Source organism: Xyrauchen texanus, chromosome 10 (genome assembly GCF_025860055.1).
Source record: "Xyrauchen texanus isolate HMW12.3.18 chromosome 10, RBS_HiC_50CHRs, whole genome shotgun sequence".
Classification (NCBI taxonomy): domain Eukaryota; kingdom Metazoa; phylum Chordata; class Actinopteri; order Cypriniformes; family Catostomidae; genus Xyrauchen; species Xyrauchen texanus.
The window spans coordinates 40572552-40578625 of NC_068285.1; positions in this window are offsets into that span (position 1 = coordinate 40572552).

Consider the following 6074-nt stretch of genomic DNA (forward strand, 5'->3'; position numbering starts at 1 on the left):
CACACACACACACACACACATATATATATATATATATATATATATATATATATATATATATATATATATATATATGTGTGTGTGTGTGTGTGTGTGAGTTTAAATGTTGATTGTATATACAATCGGATTTTGCGAAAGGGACACATTAATGTGGCAACTATATGATTTATTTTTCTTTGTATGTGGCAACACCTCTAAACACACCAGGGCATGATCTGAGACCAAGATGTTTCCAATTGAGCAATCCACATCTGATGAAACGAGGGATTTAGATATAAAAGAAATCTATATTCTAGAATAAATCTTATGAACTGATGAAACAAATGTACAGTCCCTAACAGATGGGTTAAAAAGTTGCCAGATATTTGCAAGACCAAGATTTTTTCACATCCTGTGACGCATCAGTGTTGCTCTAGGCAGCTTACACACTTTTGCTTCACTATGATCAAGGACTGTCCATCAATAGATTAAAGTCTCCTCCCAATATTATATCATGAGGGGTGCCAGCGGCTTGCAGACTTTGCCCCTGAATTTCTCCTAAAACAATAATGACTCTTCCTAATTGATCTTTACTCTGTTTAAGACATTTGAATTGTAGATATTTATTTATCAGTATAATGACTTTCCTACTCTTACTCGGGCCAGCACTAAAGAAAACATGTCAAACACCATATCTTACCAAAATTTTCAGCTTCCTGTGGGGAAAGATGTGTTTCTTGAAGAAACACTATAACATATTCCTTACGCTTAAGAAAAGAAATAACCTTTCTTCCTTTTATAGTGCCCCAACCCATTAACATTCCATGTGGAGAGAGACAATCCACTCATATTAACATCTGACATATTGATATAATAAATAAAGAAAATTGTGTATCAAAAACAGGATTATACAACCACATTCCCAATTAGTGCAACTATCAAACCCCGAACAAAACAAACAGAAAAAAAAAAACATGTACATTAACCACACGCATGACAACACCAACTGATGTCCATTCCTCTAAACTGAAAAGGTCCATGTACACCTACGAGAGCCCCTGCGACAACTTTGCCATCGGATTGCTGAAGTCCGGTGCTTCTGCACAAATTTTGTGAATCAAAATTCCATAACGTAAAAAATACTTTGTAAAACAGACCCCAGCCAACAGGCAGAATAAACACAAAGAACATTCAGATTCAAGAGCCAAATTCACTCGGATGCCGCGAAAAAAACAAAAGAACACTGTAAGGCTGACATCAAGAGGTCGTAAAAGTCAAAGAACTCTGCGAGAACCAACGTCATAAAACTCTCACACAGATGAACATCTCCACCCAAGATAACACTCCTTACTTGCTAAGGACCATACAACGCAAATCCCATTTTGACCTCTATCTCACCTAAGGGCAATTTAGAATGACATCCTTTTCTGTAATATAAGAGGTTTTCTGTTCATACATGTTTGATATCATTCAAGAGGTCGCAGTGCGACTGGTAAGGTGGTCTCATTCCCTTTTCAGAAAAACCAAATCTCCATTAAAATTTTAGAACTTAACAGAATCATGCACTCTATTAGAGACATGTCCCTCCCAAATATCCCACCGGGACCACATGCTGTATGCAGATTAGGTATATTCTTTGTAAGCATCAAAGGACCTAATCAATCACAAGTTTCAAAGGTCTTTGCCAAATGCTGTATAATTCTGTAGGTCTGTCCCATCCCTGCCTGTATGTTAATGAGGTATGTCCCCAGGACTACCAAACCTAACCACTCCCAAAATTCCCTTGTCCATGGTTTGGGTATTTAAGGAAGGGTGACACATTACTCCGGGCTCTCTGTAATCAGACGATCCCAAACAGTTTACTGTTTGTAGTTTATTTCAGGTGATTGCAATTCGAATTTCTTATGTTTTGATAAAATGTCTAACTTTGACTTATCACTGTCTAATTGGAATTGATGAATTGATTATGTTACCTGATCAATAAATTGTCAACATTTGATTTTATTCTGACTGACTCTGACATTGTGTTTCCCAAACAGATTAAACGATTTGTATGTTACCGCAAGTCTGCGTCAGATTAGTGACGACTAATATTTGGCATCGATTCAAGTGTACTTGGTTTGCAAAGACAAAAAGGGAATTTCCGTTTGGTCAAGCAGCGTTTGCTGTTCTAATCTAAATCCGGGTGTGTCTTACCTCTGTTTTGATTTGATGTTTCTCCAGATAAGTGTACGTGGGAAACCATGACATGGTCAATCCAAAGCTATTATAAGAGAAGTTATGTTGGTCAACTTACATCTGTAATAGTGGCCGTGACCTCTACTGAAGAAAACGTTAAGTTACATTCAAGTGTATGCAATTCCATGGGGCTATACTGAAGTATCTTTGATTGTGTATACGTGAACGTAACCGATCTCAGGTATATAGCAAACCTCTGTTTGATGATCCAATACTGGCCGCTTGTGATCGTGAGACCCGCGGTGTAGAGAAAACACGCGAGGACCTCAAAGCGACATAGTTTCTTAATCTAAACGGGTAAAGTATAATTAAAGAGTTAAAGGAATAATCAAACATTCGCTCACTTTTAATGATACTCAGATATCATTAAAAACCTTTTTCATTTATGGAGTCAGATGAATAAACGAGGTAATACATAAGAGAAAATGTATTTCATTTAATCTTGTTGTGTTGCGTACAAGAAAGACAGTAACACGCAGAGACCTTCACCCGTATTATTGGAGACCGCCATTGGACCGATAAACGGGCTTACAACACCATGACTTACTCGTCAACTTTATAAAAGACATTCTTTATATATTTTGCGGTCATCCATAGTGTCCATTATCAATCTGACAGGGAACTTCAGTGTATAAACAATTCGGCATCTAGATTGATTCTCAGCAGTATACCTGAAGGATGCGTACTTCCACGTCTCAATATTGCCTCGACATCGACCCTTCCTTGGTTCGCGTTTGACGGCCAGGCGTATCAGTACAAGGTCCTCCCCTTCGGCATGTCCCTGTCCCCTCGCGTCTTTACGAAGGTCGCAGAGGCAGCCCTTGCCCCGCTTCGGGAAGCCGGCATCCGCATACTCAACTACCTCGATGACTGGCTCATCCTGGCCCACTCCCGAGAGTTACTATGCGCCCACAGGGCGCAGGTGCTCAGACACCTCAGCCGTTTAGGGCTTCAGGTGAACTGGGAATAGAACAAGCTCGCCCCGGTTAAGAGCATCTCTTTTCTCGGCATGGAGTTAGACTCAGTCTCAATGTCAGCGCGCCTCACCAACGAGCGCACGTAGTCAGTGCTGAAATGCCTCGCTGCCTTCAGGGCAGGCACAGCGTGACCATCACCTCCGCCTGCCGCCAAACGTTCCAACCCTGGACAGACCTCTGCTTTCTGCGGACGGGAGTCCCCTTGCAGCAGGTGTCCCGATGCGTCCTGGTCACTACCGATGCCTCCAAATTGGGTTGGGGCGCCGTGTGTAACGGAATCCAATGTGGGTACTCAACCTACCGTGTACTGGATTAGGTGCTCCACAGGACGGGCCCCTATGTGGACTTATCCCCCTGTGTGTATTTTCCGTGGTACAGTCCCCTTGTGAGCGGACCCGCGTCTCCCTTGGGCAGTCCTCATGGACCCCCGGTCGGCGTGTTTGTAGCAACTCCTCCCTCCCAATGAGATAGGATTTACCACCGCGCCATTTTCCACATGTGACCTAAAAGCCCATGTAATGTATTTCACCACTCTTTACCTCCCCCAGTCTGGGTAGGTGTCGTCTTCGCAGGGTCTTTTCCCCCTCAAAGAATAGGAACTGTGTAAGATCGCCTTCCCCGATGCGTATGATAGTGTTAAAATGGCCCCAGCCGCTTTAACTCTATGCGAGAAACATAGAGAGAGAAAAGGTGCGGCTGGCACAGCCTGCTCCCATACCCCTTTCGGGGGTAAAAGAACCAGAAGGCTCTGACGATTTTATGTGGTGTGGGGGAAGGGTATGTGCAGTCAGACACAGCTGGTTGCTTTGGCACATAAATTACCTGCCCGCTCCTGTGTCAGCAGTACACGTACACGGCTCAGTGCATGGCGTGATTTCGCGACACAACGTTGAAGTGAGCGACAGATGGGGAATGTCTAGGTTACGGATGTAACCTCTGTTCCCTGATGGAGGGAACGAGACGTTGTGTCATCCCGGCCACGTTGCTGAACCGAGCCACTGTTGCGGCCGAACTATTTTCGGCTCCTCAGAAAAATCCTGAATGAATTATACCCGTATGTCCGGGGGTGGAACATGCTAATTCTGTCTGCCAATTTCTCGTTGGCCTTTTCTCATAGATCAGAGATGCAAAAGGTGCTCAAGAGAGACCCCTAGTGTTGCTTCTTCGACACAACGTCTCGTTCCCTCCATCAGGGAACTGAGGTTACATCCGTAACCTAGACGTTTTTTTTTATTGAATAAACAGAAGGAAGAAAAGACTATAGGACTGGAGAGATACAGGAATATGCAATACTTATTCATAATTTCCAGTCCAAGTGTATTGGTTATATCCAAACTTATCTATTATATTTTCTCTGAAATATTAAAATAAGTCATTTTGCTAAATGTAAGATGTTAAAATAATATATAATTTAAATTCAAATTAATTTTGGAGCCTGCTTTTATTCATAAGTCACAATTACTTTTATTAAGTAATTGTATACAAGTACATGGTTAAGGAAAATCTGGAATTTTATATTTATTTTTATAAATTATAATTTCATAATATAATTTTTCTTTTTATATTATTTCTAAGTGTGAAAACACCATGGGGAAAAAAAAAAATTCTTGAATGTACTACATTTCTATAAATTAAAAAAAATTATAGTTTTACTTTGCTCTAATTATATTAGCTTAAAATCAATTCATAAATCAATAAATAACCTTTGCCTTTTAAACATAGGATTTTTTTTTGTTTAGTTAGATAACACATGCATTGTTTAATTTGTGGGGTATATAAAGTATTGATAGACTTATTCACAGAAGTGCTATATTTTACATTTTGACATAAATAAAAATCTTCTGTGTCTGAAGGACAGGCTGATCGTTTCTTCAATGGCATGCACTGTATAAAGCTCTTAGATCACATATAATTGTCTGCACAAACTGTTTTCTGGAGTTTTTATGCCTATTGACATTTTTGGAAAGATATTTTTTCATCTATTTTTTGAAGAGACTGTCTGTGCAAAAGACTCCTCACAACCTTGTTTTCATTTCCATAAAAAATTAAAGATGTCACCTCTGTGAATAAGGTTTATACCCTCTGTTTTGTATAGTATGAGTGTCTCATGATTTCTGGTATTTTGTTATACCACAAAATCTGTAGACACCAATGTCACAATGCAACATTATGCTCAGTGCAAGTCAATGCCAGATTAAAGAAGACAATATTGTCTGATCAGCTTCAGGCTTTGCCACACTCAGATCTGCTCAGTCCCTTAACTGGAGCAGAGGAAAGAAAGACTAATAAAAGCAGAATCTCAATTATCTCCCATCCAGAGCATGTTCTATTTTTTAACACGGTCACATTTTTGCTTTGGAACAGTGTTTTAAGTTCGGGTAACCCAACTGATGGTACAGTCACACCAGCATTGTGAGATATGAATCCTCTTGGCATGAATACTGTAGGTTTCATTCATTTGTGTAATTGTTATAACATCACTAATAAAAATGAATTGTTGCTCAACAAACACACTTTCTCAAATATAAGATTTTACTCATAAGGAGGGATTTTTACCCCACCCAGAGCCACACCTACCTCTAGATGTTCAGCAATTATAAACCTTTGAGACAGTATGACACAGAAAATAGATTTATCTGAGTTTCTGAAAATGACCTCAGTGTCTTTAAAGGGTGTCCTAATCAGGTTAGTTCAATGGCAATTCGTTATAATAAGCAGTTCTGGTTCAGAAAAATTGTCAGAAAGATCTCTAAGGTCTGTCAAATCATTGTAGGTGATTATGAGTCACATAATAATTTCCTGTTATGAGGGATCTGCTGTACTTCACCTAGTCCTTCGTCAAGTGTAATCAATCTCCACAGCAGAATTATTCATTGGAGG